Here is a 13054-nt window from a genome sequence, read left to right as displayed (position 1 = left end):
TTTGCATGTAGCACAATGTTATTAAGGAGCATCCTAGGAGCATCCTGATTCCTCCTCTCTGCTTCTCTTCTCTCCACAGTAATAGCCACAACCACATTTTGTAGGCAACTAACATACTTTTCTGCTCATCTTTCGAAAGAGCCAAGTTCCTGGGGGCCCTTTGCTGGAATGGACCATTTTAGAAGCTCTAGTGACAATGAATAGAGAGGTCAAAACACTTGGCTGGATTTATGGAACATTAAGAGACTGCTGAAACCATGGTGGTGGAATTAGGGCAGTCATTTAACCCAACTACACGGACCATGCTCCCAAGGTGAACATTTTGTGGCTAGTTGCTAAGTGGCTACAAAATATCTCTACAATCCACAAACTGTAATCCTTCTCAGTTTGGAGACTGCTAATAGGGTTAGAGGTACAATACTAATAAGATGATGGCCCTAAAAGGTATGCATCTTGAATCCCTTGAGTGCCTTTTGCTTATTTGTAAGGCATTCTTAGAGGTTTAATTTTGAAAACCTCTATTGTAAAGATTCTCAGTGAACTATCATTCTATTATATATATGCTAAGCTTTTAATATAGCCACTTCCACATAACTAGATTTCCTCAGTGGAAAACAGATTTATTTTTTAACTGTATGATTTCTCATACTGTAATTTGATAACCATAATGCCAATAGGTTAATCATATTGATGAAGTACTAAGAGGGACTGTATTTAACACTGCTTACCCTGTGGAAAAGTAACCTGATTTACTGGGAACCTTTTCACCTTCAGTGGCAGGGGAATAACTGCTAGTTTGGCCCTATGTTCAAATATATAATACCATAGGCTGGCATGTAACCAAAAGGCAATATTACCACTGAAGGATTGATCTGAATTAACAAGGTAAAAAAAAGAAAGATCACAGCCTATTATGTAGCCTATATAAAAATACCAAATGTGAAGTTAATTGAAACTATGTCATTTAGGCAAATTATTTCCTTCATTCGGGCCGCATAATTGTTAGCTCAGCTGTGATACAAGGTTCCTAAGATCACTTGATGGTATTTGTATAGATTTTTTTAAGATTTCTATAATGATGAAATATGATTTGGTGCATACTTATAGCCTAAAGAACTATTTCCATAGTAATAAAAATGTATTAAGATGTAAATAACCATTCAGAAATATAAAGCTGACAAGCAGTTGCCTCTGTGCCTTTGACAAGCATCTGAGGAAGGTGAAAAAGGAAAATGGATAATATTTTTGCATGCAAGTTTCAAAAATAGCAGGGACAATTCTGCCAGCTTTGCTCACACTGAGTCGAGTCCCTTATGCTACAAGTAATCCCATGTGAGCACCCAGCTGAGAAAAATCCATGAACAAAGATGACAGAATCATCCCTAAATAGCAATACAGTCATAATTATTGAAACAGATGCTTCGCAATACCTCTGTGAAGCAGATCATCATTATTTAGATTGTAAGATCTCTGGGGCAGGGACTGTTTATTTTTTCTGTGTTTGTACAGTGCCTAGCACAACAGGCTCCTGGTTCATGACTGGGACTCCTAGGCACTACCGTAATACAAATAAAACATAATAATAAATAATCTGTTCAGTGCAGTCATGTGTCTGCTGTTAAACAGCAAGGACAAAAATGAGTTTTCCAGCTAACAGACATTTAATTACTTAACAGAACTTCTCAAACTATTCTCATGTTATTTTTAAATTTTTTGTTAAAAAATGAAAATAAGCACTAATTAACATTTCAAAAGATCAGAGTGGGTGAAAATGGCATATGAGAGGGTTGGTGGTGCTCCAGAAAAAAGAGGAGGAGTTATGAGTACCAGGAGCAGCTGGAATATATGTGGTCTGGCACCTGGAGTCTTGTTTGTATGGCACATTACCCAAATGGATATCTAGAGCTGAATAAAAGACCCATGGAAAACTTTAGTTGTAGAGCCAAATCTGATGTGCTTCCTATGCCTCCTTTAGATCTGTGCTGATCATAAACTGCAATACCTCAGTCCAGCACTTACCTGGAACAGAGAAGAATGGCAAGGAGGTGATAAAAGGCAGTTACCTCCTCTAATCAGGCAGGCAAATACTGGTGCTGACTAGCCTTTGTAATGGACATTAGAGAGACAAGGTGATGAGGTAATATCTTCATTGGACCAATTTCTGTCAGTGAGGGAGACAAGCTTTCGAGCTACTCAGACCTAAAGAACAGCTTTGTGTGGCTCAAAGCTTGTCTCTTTCACCAGCAGAAGTTGGTCCAATAAAATATGTTACCTCATCCACCTTGACTCTTTAATATCTTGGGACCAACACGGCCACAAAAACACTGCAAACAACAATTTGTAATGGACAGTCATTTTCCAAACTGACAGCTGAAGACCACTCCACCCGCTCATGGGAATATAATAGACAGTGAATAGTGGCAAAGGCAAAGGCAACTAAACAGGAGAAAGATCTTGGAGTCATCGTGGATAGTTCTCTGAAGACGTCCATGCAGTGTGCAGCGGCAGTCAAAAAAGCTAATGGGATGTTAGGAATCATTAAAAAAGGGATAGAGAATAAGACGGAGGATATTTTATTGCCCTTATATAAACCCATGGTACGCCCACATCTTGAATACTGCGTACAGATGTGGTCCCCTCAACTCGAAAAAGATATACTGGAATTAGAAAAGGTTCAGAAAAGTCAACTAAAATGATCAAGGGTTTGGAATGGGCCCTATATGAGGAGAGATTAAAGAGGCCAGCATTTTTCAGCTTGGAAAAGAGGAGAATAAGGAGGGGATATGATAGCTGTGAGTGGTGTGGACAAAGTGAATAAGGAAAAGTTATTTACTTGTTGCCATAATATAAGAACTAGGAGCCACCAAATGAAATTAATAGGTAGCAGATTTAAAACAAATAAAAGGAAGTTCTTCTTCACATAGCACACAGTCAACCTGTGGAACTCCTTGCCTGAGGAGGTTGTGAAGGCTAGGACTACAACAGGGTTTAAAAGAGAACTGGATAAATTCATGGATGTTAAGTCCATTAATGGCTATTAGCCAGGATGGGTAAGGAATGGTGTCCCTAGCCTCTGTTTGTCAGAGGGTGGAGATGGATGGCAGGAGAGAGATCACTTGATCATTACCTGTTAGGTTCACTCCCTCTAGGGCACCTGGATTGGCCACTGTTGGAGACAGGATACTGGGCTGGATAGACCTTAGGCCTGACCCAATATGGCCATTCTTATGTTCTTATGTAACGACTGACATGTTTTTCTTGTGCAACATGACATTTTGAAAGGGGAGGCTTATTACCTGCTGAGAAAGAAAGATGACATGTTTGGGTCTTCTGAAAATGAGGCTGTTTCCTCATTCTGAGGAAAAGGAAATAGGAGCTAACCCAGGGAAGGGGGAGAATCCACAAAACTCACAAAAGTAATCAGAATAAGAGGCTAATAATAAATCAAGCAATTAAGCGAATGAGAGAAGTGAATGTGCAGTTTGAGGAGACATTGATAGACATACTAATGCTAATTTAGGGACAGATGATCCCCCTCTGTTATGTGTGGCATGAAGGGGAGAAGAGATGAGCAGATCTGTTGCTAGCTCTCACAATTTTATTGCAAGTCTTGTGATATTTGATGTTTTTCTCTAAAGCCCAAGTTCCTGGAGACATGAACACATGCCTTCTTTTTTTGATTAAATAACCTTCTAGTTCTCATGGTTGTAAAGAAAAGCTTGAAAATGTGACCATTAAATGTCAAACATGAGAAGGCAAATATAAAATAGACAACTGCATTAGTTTTTAAAATCTCATGATTGTCAAGTCAATCATGTGATTTTGGCTCATCATTTTTGAATGCTTGGGGGTTGGCAAGACTGTAGATAGGGAAAAAAAGGCCCCAAAAAACAGGAGAAGGGGAAATCCAGCCTAAGCAACATGTTTAGTCTTTCCACAAACTAATGTAAGACTGTCCTTATGAACTCTTAAAGGTGTATGTGTTGGGCCTAGAATTGCCTAAAGACCCCAAAACAGATAGTATCATTCAGAAACAATCTTCAAATATCCTAAGCTGGAAAGGGTAGACTGGTATCTGCAAAGCTGAAGAAGGAAAGAAGAAAATCTGTTTTAGAATGAAAGGACAGAAATTTCCAGAGTCACCAGTTTTTAGAAATTTCTAGAGTCATCATCTATGTCCATCTCGAAAGGGACACTAACAGGAGACTGATAAGTATAGGCTTTTGCTCCTATTCCTGAATACCTGGTCAGGCAGTCTGCACTCTTCTGTCAGTATCTGTGATTCTCTAGGCCTCCAACCTGATGGAAAAATATCCAAGAAGAGCATGAAGCTCATGCAGTTAAATTGCAAACAAGACTATGTAATTATAATACTCTTGTAATGTAGTAATTGCTAATGAAAATATAAAAAACAGTAAGACAGACAAGGTACAGTTGTTACAAGTATATTTCTTGTGTTGCATTCAGTTTCTCATTTGGCCTTGCAAACTTGAAATCTAGTAACAAGGAAATGCCCTATGTTAAATCTGTCACATATTTCCATTCCCTGCTGTGCTGATAGATATTGTGCCTTCCTCTATTTATGGTAGTGGTTGTTGATTTTTAGTAAGCCTCTAAGAAACATTTGCAAAGAAATTATAAAACCTGGAAATGCAAGCTTTTTGAATGAAAATGAAAATGAAAACAGCCCGATTTCACACAAAAACATGAAATGTTATCTTCCTCTCAAAAGCAAGCAACAGTGTACCACTTGCACTCAAATGTTCTAGTTTCAAGCAAACACCTTAAAATGTTCAATATTTCACATGCCAAAATGCAGAATTTCATTTGAAGTCCAAATGTTCAAACCAGAGAAATCATGCAAAGTCTCAAATATTTTAATGTTTCAATGACGCCAATAGCTTCCCCATGATATTTCATAAAAAGAAAAAAACCATGTTCACCCACCAGGCATGCTTTGGTAATATCATGTTTTCTGGTCTCTGAAACAACAATTGAGCTAATGCTATCTTCTTCATATTAGGTGGTTCTGTGTCATTAAGTTGCAAACTATTTATGTCATACAATGTGTTCACAGTGTAGGTCTGCAATGCTGGGTTATTTGTTTGCAGGGAGTACTGAAAACCCTGGCAGAGGAGAATTAGGTTTTAGATATTATGAGGGCGAGGCAGGCACGGAAGAACTCTCAATGCCATATCAATATTTTGTTTGGCAATGACAGTTACTTCACAGAATTGCCAAGTTCTCTGGATTGTTAGGGCACTTTTGATTTTGAAGCGGCTGCCCTGATTTGTGGAGGTTTATTGATAATGTTAGAGAAATTTGAGAACATTTTCATTCAGTCCCCAAAGGGTGTAGGGATTTTTTCACACAGAATCTTCCAAGAGAGGCTGTCAACACCTTAAAAGTGAGGAGGAGGAACTGACAAGTAAAGCCAGGCTCACAGCCAATACAGAGCAGCAGGTTAAAAGATCACAATGCATCTGATTTAAAACAGGATGGGCAATGTATACCAACATTGCATGCGGATAACTGACAGAAGGAATGGTTATGACATTGAATAAACCATACCAATCTTTCAGCCTGCACTGCCCTTCTCTGTTCCATTCCTAACTGAGCAGGATTTAGACCTCAGTATGGCCGGCAGTGACTTGCACCATCTCACTTCCTTACCACAGGTGACTATTTGTCCATACCTATGGCCCTGATCCAGCAAACTTCTTAAGCAAGTCCATAACATTAAGCATGTCAATAGTCCCTACTGATTTCAATGGAACTACTAACCTGCCTCAAGTTAAGCACATGTTTGCTGAATCAGGGCTGAATTCCTTACACCACCTTTTACATGGTTCAGTGTAGCTAACTCTTGGCAGGTCCTCAAAAGTAACAGGATAAAGTGCCTGAGATGCTAGAGTGAATGGCAATGTAAGAACCAGAACAGAATGACACTTTTCCTAATCCCAAAGCAATGTCATAGTCTTGCTTCCTTTTCAGGCTTATATAGAGGGAACATTGTTTACTCTTACAGGTACAGTTCCATCCATTAAGGAGGAAGGGTACATTTCAATCAATCTTAGGTTGACTGGGACCTCCCAGTGATGATGCCAAAATTATCTTGTCAGGTTATGGTGAAGGATGTGTATTGCAGTATTTTATAACACCTTTGGGAATCAAAGCCATTTTATCCCAATAAATGATATAAAGCATAATGGAACAGAAAAATATTGTGAAGAATGCAGCACATTACGCAGATGCAAGGTTTTTTCCTAGGTCTATAAGGGAGATGCCATCGATTCTGGAAGAGCATTTGCAATGACTGTAGCATAGACCGTGATCATTTAAGTGAGATACCTGCTGATATGACCAGTTATGTGTTTCCACTTGAAATTTTTGTCAAAAATGTTTTTATTTTACTTGGTGAGATTCATAGGCAGGCTCTACAAAGGACAGTTCCTGTTACCTGTAAACCTTTAGAACACATTTCTCAGGGAAAATATTTACTGATGTCTCTTTTATCAGAGATGTCACTAGAATAAAAATAATTTTCCAAGACCAGAGTTGGCTAAAACACAGGCATCATGACAGAAGCCAATAATTCAATGTAAGATATTGGTGGTCACACATGCCGCTTTCCATTTTGAAAAGCGGCATCATTCTGCGAGGTGCAAGAACAGCCCATCTATCATCCCGAGCACATTAAGAATCCCTGCTATGGCAGAGAATCTCTTTTTGATGTGCTATCACTGTTGTTGGCTACATGGCAAATTACTATATTTAGTGTGTTGGCTAACCAAAGCAGCTGTTGCCGGTGTGAAAACCAGCACACTGGTGCCCACGGAGTCCCTGCTAGATTTCAGTTAAAGGCTCAAAAAGCACCAGTGGCATAACAAAAGAAAAATACTACATAACGACATGGAACATGGAAGTTTCTCTTCTAAGGCCCACACAACAGGTTCTACTCTTCACAACACTCTTAACTGCCTTTTAATTTACTACGCATTTATTAGGTGTATCTTACAGAGCAATTCTGGTCAATCGAGAATGGAAAATTTTGTTTATGGAAATCAGGAGCAAACCACATTTTGTTCTGCTCTTTTCTCTCTCCTTTACTAACAGCACTCTAGTTATCTGACGATGTTTGATTTGTGTTTCAGCATCCCCAGCGCTGTGCCGCAATGGTCATTTTTTCTCATTTAGAAGAAGCAGCTACTTTTCTTAAATATTTAAATATGCTTATTTTAAATGGAAGCAGTTGTTCTGATTCAGGCAAAACTATTCCGATTTATGAGGGGCTGTTCAGCTATCTTGCCTAACTTTCCTTAAAAACACTAATCCATTCCCTTCCCTCCTCCAAACTCTTTCTAGTTGACCATCAGGTAGAATGGCAGGGCTTGTTATACTTCTGCACAAAATCAGCAGTGTCTCCTGACAGCCACTGTGAGGAAGTGCTGCCAAATCAAAAACCAGCTCAACACGATGTGGAATTGAGGGTGTGAAAGACCAGCAGGGAGGAAAGGCCTTCATCTGAAAAAACAAAACAAAACAATAATTAAAATATTTTTTATAAGCAAATGAGTGAGCTGAGACTCTGGGTGAGAGAGAGAGAGAGAAACAAAGAAGAGCTTCCTTATTTGTGCAGTCTACAGATGCTTTTTATGTTGGCCCTAATTAGAGCTCATCAAAATTTTTCAACTGAAACATTTTCCTGCAAAAAACTGGTGTTTTGTCAAAAACAATATTTTGGCAGAGAAATGCCATTCTTTTACTACATTATTTAAAAAAATGAAAAAAATAGAATCAAAACAAAAATTCATTTCATTTGGAAATTTTATTTCCCATTTTTAATGAAACATTTTTAATTAAAATTTTGCATTTGAAGATTTTTGTGGGGGAAAAATTGGTTTCAACCAGCATCACCCTAATACTATGCTCTTGATCTGCTTGCTTCTTCGTGTTCTCTCCTTCTGGTGAGTCATTTGAAAATGTAAATATTTTTATACATAATAAGCATTATTAGCATTGTTGTTTATTAAATTTTGAGAGGGGTCAAGATGGATCAGAATTTTATTTTTGTTTCCTTCTCTAGTTTTGAATGGCTACATTTTGAAAAATGTGCACAGCCCATAAGCGTGATGATCATACTCAAAAGTCTCATGAATGAATCAGACAACTTCTCCTCTGGACAAGTGCTTGGAATATTAGATTATACAGTCATTAAATTCAATGTGATAGAAACTGTTCCTATGACTTGGTGCATTAGGAGCTAAAGCATATTTCAAATTTAGTTCTGCTGAAAACTGTACTATTGAAGACTAAGGGTTAGGGTGGTAGCCTGGGACTTGGGACACCAGGGTTTAACTTTCTGCTCCATTGCAGACTTTCTATGTGACATTGGGCAAGTCACTTAATTTCTCTGTGACTTAGTTCCCCATCTGTAAAATGGGGATATAGTTTATTTGCTTTGCAGGGGCATTAATGTATATACATTAAATACTGCAAGATGCTACAATAATGGGGACCAAGAGAAGTACCCAGGAGAGACAAACAGATATATGGGGCAGCAGACTATCAACTATACTGTAATAATTATTTATACACAGGAAAATCATCACTTGGTAAAGAAGAAAAAGACAAGTAGCAGCTCCTTCCACTGTCAGTCATCTGCCCTGATCAGCCTGCAGAGGTTTCTACTGATACTAACCTCCAAGCCTCTTTGCAAATAAGCAAGGGGACAGAATTTCACAGTTCGGTGTTTTTTTCTTACTTGACTTCATCTTCCTGAATTGGAGTAACTACAATTTCAAACATACCTGAACTATGGACTAAACTCTTCCCTCAATGATATTCATACTGCCATTGGTGTGACACAAACTGGGTCCTGTATGTCTGCAATGCACATTCTAATACAAATTATACAACTTGATGAACAATTTTTTTCTTTTAATTCTCAAATATTTCTCTGAATCCATAAGAGCTAAATGTTGTTCCTATCTGGGTATGTTATTAAAAAAACAATTGTCAGATCTAGCTTTCATCCTTGAATCAACTGAGTTCAGGTCACCATCTCCAACTTAGTAACCAAAACTCAGTATTCCCCTGGACCACCAAGCAGGACTCTGGTTCTCATTTTCATATGTTCAGGAGTACTTATTACATTCATGTTATTTTGCTGTCCAGGCATTCGTTTTCAAGTTTGCTCTCTCTGACCTTGTTGGAAGGTGGAGGAATAGTGTAGCTATGGGTCCTTATGTGAGTGTTATTCAGGTATTGTATTATTGCAACAGTATCATGTCTGACAAATCAGCTTGTATGATAATATTATGATATATGAAACATGATAGGAGATTAAAATGATAGCCTGGAAATGCTTTAGAAACACAGTGTCAGTTGTGCTACTGTGATGGGGCTGGGGGTGGAAAAATAGTTATGACTGAAGTGTAAAAAGTCTAAAATTTGCAGTTGTTTAAACTGTAGTACATTGTAAACAGGAAAGTGCTGTTAGTGTGCAAAGGGAAGAGCAAGAAAACAAATATCAAATCTTGCCAAGGCTAAGTATAATGTGTGTAAGCAGCAATACTGTGTCACATACTTGGTTATATTGTAAGTGCAATTGCATGCACTGGTGTTGTATGGTATGAGAATTTCACTTCTGGATACAGTGAGTTTGACAAAACTCCAGGTTAAGAGGCTAGCTGCACTCTCAGATCACTCTGAATAAGCAGTTTTTAACAGTTTTTGTTTTCCCTCTCTTTTAAAAGATGGTTACTAGAGTGGAGATAGCAAATAGGATAAGGCAAATTGAGAAGAGACAAAGGTGAGAGGTTCAATGCAAAGACTAAAGATACCCCTCTCACCTTTGCTACCACTGATGGAGCTGCACTGGTGCTAGCAGAGGGAAATCTTTCAAAACAAATATAATGCAGACAAGACCACAGCCCTTTCTCTCTTTTTCAGAGCTCCTCTGTGTGAGCTTATGAATACAAGAAAAAAGAACCAAGTTAAAGCTATTTGCATGCTATTTGATGTAACTATTTAAATGGCTAACACACTTTTCTAACACAAAGCACCTGCTTGAATTTTCTTAACAAATGCTTCATATTTTTTTCAGGTAGAGAAAGTGGATTCCAAGCAATTCAGAGGGGAATACACTAGCCACACCAGTTCACAGAAGTAACTTTTCCTATCAGGTCAGAAGCAGTTCTTGTCACTTTGAGAAGACTTCAGATGCAATGCAAAACTCAAACATGTGTTGCAACAGTGTCATTTAGACCCATTCATTCCTAGCCAATAGGAACAGGGATACTCACATGATTGCTTATGTTTTAGAGAACTAATCAAGGACCAGACTTGAGGTCTTAAGGGATAAGCTTGCATTGGAGGTGATGCAACAATGCACATGGCAACCTTCCAGGAAGGATAGTATGACTGTATTGATCATCCAGCACTGTGTGGCATAAGAGCGGTACAAAGGGTGAAATCTATCCTTCCTTCTAAGTCTTGACTGGCTTGTAGCAGGGATCTCAGGAGACAACTTGGAAGTGAGATGTTACTTCCGCTTCCGGGACTCCTTGTGATGCAATGAGCTGTGAGCACACAACTGTCATTTCATTGAGTATTATCCTATGCTTGGCGATAAGGGCATCTGGGAAAAGAGCTGTTTATAAAAAATATTGCATAGCAAAGGGTGTGAGCTGGTTTAATGTATAATGTATGTTTAAATTGTTTGGAGGCCAGAAAAGTCCTCAGGAGCCAGGGAAAGAGGAATCTGGCCTGTACCAGGCCCCAGAAAAGCATCCACAGAGCCACACCTGAACACAGAAAGAAAAGGAGTACTTGTGGCACCTTAGAGACTAACAAATTTATTTGAGCATAAGCTTTCGTGAGCTACAGATCACTTCATTGGATGCATTTGGTGGAAAATACAGATGGGAGATTTATATACACACAGAGAGAACATGAAACAATGGGTTTTATCATACACACTGTAAGGAGAGTGATCACTTAAGATGAGCCATCACCAGCAGCGGGGGGGAGGGAGGAAAACCTTTCATGGTGACAAGCAAGGTAGGCTATTTCCAGCAGTTAACAAGAACATCTGAGGAACAGTGGGGGGTGGGGTGGGGGGGAGAAATAACATGGGGAAATAGTTTTACTTTGTGTAATGACTCATCCATTCCCAGTCTCTATTCAAGCCTAAATTAATTGTATCCAGTTTGCAAATTAATTCCAATTCAGCAGTCTCTCCTTGGAGTCTGTTTTTGAAGTTTTTTTGTTGAAGGATAGCCACCCTCAGGTCTGTAATCGTGTGACCGGAGAGATTGAAGTGTTCTCCGACTGGTTTTTGAATGTTCTAATTTTTGACATCTGATATGTGTCCATTTATTCTTTTACGTAGAGACTGTCCAGTTTGACCAATGTACATGGCAGAGGGGCATTGCCGGCACATGATGGCATATATCACATTGGTAGATGCGCAGGTGAACGAGCCTCTGATAGTGTGGCTGATGTGATTAGGCCCTATGATGTGTCCCCTGAATAGATATGTGGGCAGAGTTGGCAACGGTCTTTGTTGCAAGGATAGGTTCCTGGGTTAGTGGTTCTGTTGTGTGGTGTGTGGTTGCTGGTGAGTATTTGCTTCAGATTGGGGGGCTGTCTGTAAGCAAGGACTGGCCTGTCTCCCAAGATCTGTGAGAGTGATGGGTCATCCTTCAGGATGGGTTGTAGATCCTTGATGATGCGTTGGAGAGGTTTTAGTTGGGGGCTGAAGGTGATGGCTAGTGGCGTTCTGTTATTTTCTTTGTTGGGCCTGTCCTGTAGTAGGTGACTTCCGGGTACTCTTCTGGCTCTGTCAATCTGTTTCTTCAATTCAGCAGGTGGGTATTGTAGTTGTAAGAATGCATGATAGAGATAAAAATGTTGGCATATTGTAGGGCCATGCGGGTACCCATCGCAGTGCCACTGATTTGAAGGTATACATTGTCCCCAAATGTGGAATAGTTATGGGTGAGGACAAAGTCATAAAGTTCAGCCACCAGGTTAGCAGTGACATTATCGGGGATAGTGTTCCTGATGGCTTATAGTCCATTTTTGTGTGGAATGTTGCTGTAGAGGGTTTCTACATCCACAGTGGCTAGGATGGTGTTTTTAGGAAGATCACCAATGGATTGTAGTTTCCTCAGGAAGTCAGTGGTGTCTCAAAGAGAGCTGGGAGTGCTGGTAGCGTAGGGCCTGAGGAGGGAGTCTACATAGCCAGACAATCCTGCTGTCAGGGTGCCAATGCCTGAGATGATGGGGGGTCCAGGATTTCCAGGTTTATGGATCTTGGGTAGCAGATAGAATACCCCAAGTCGGGGTTCTAGGGGTGTGTCTGTGCGGATTTGTTCTTGTGCTTTTTCAGGGAGTTTCTTGAGCAAATGCTGTAGTTTCTTTTGGTAACTCTCAGTGGGATCAGAGGGTAATGGCTTGTAGAAAGTGGTGTTGGAGAGCTGCCTAGTAGCCTCTTGTTCATACTCCACCTATTCATGATGACGACAGCACCCCCTTTGTCAGCCTTTTTGATTATGATGTCAGAGTTGTTTCTGAGGCTGTGGATGGCATTGTGTTCTGCACGGCTGAGGTTATGGGGTAAGTGATGCTGCTTTTCCAGAATTTCAGCTCGTGCACATTGGCGGAAGCACTCTATGTAGAAGTCTAGTCTGTTGTTTCGACCTTCAGGAGGAGTCCACCCGGAATCCTTCTTTTTGTAGTGTTGGTAGGAAGGTCTCTGTGGGTTAATATGTTGGTCAGAGGTGTGTTGGAAATATTCCTTGAGTCGGAGACATCGAAAATAGGATTCTAGGTCACCACAGAACTGTATCATGTTTGTGGTGGTGGAGGGGCAAAAGGAGAGGCCCCGAGATAGGACAGATTCTTCTCCTGGGCTAAGAGTATAGTTGGATAGATTAACAATATTGCTGGGTGGGTTATGGGAACCATTGTTGTGGCCCCTTGTGGCATGTAGTAGTTTAGATAGCTTAGTGTCCTTTTTCTTTTGTAGAGAAGCAAAGTGTGTGTT

General features: G+C 39.8%; 1 long non-coding RNA gene across 2 annotated transcripts in view; it reads right to left on the bottom strand.

The window, feature by feature from the left end:
- Nucleotides 1–6023: 6023 nt before the first annotated feature.
- The window catches only part of LOC119851726, a 26846-nt gene continuing 19815 nt past the window's right edge, over nucleotides 6024–13054 (bottom strand). For both annotated transcript variants that reach the window (XR_005291351.1, XR_005291350.1), the window contains one exon: nucleotides 6024–7524. This is a non-coding gene — a long non-coding RNA (uncharacterized LOC119851726). The remainder of the gene's footprint in view (nucleotides 7525–13054) is intronic.

This window comes from Dermochelys coriacea, chromosome 2 (genome assembly GCF_009764565.3).
Source record: "Dermochelys coriacea isolate rDerCor1 chromosome 2, rDerCor1.pri.v4, whole genome shotgun sequence".
In the NCBI taxonomy this organism is placed as follows: domain Eukaryota; kingdom Metazoa; phylum Chordata; order Testudines; family Dermochelyidae; genus Dermochelys; species Dermochelys coriacea.
Note: the sequence above shows the minus strand (reverse complement) of the source record. Positions and strands in the feature narration are given on the sequence as shown.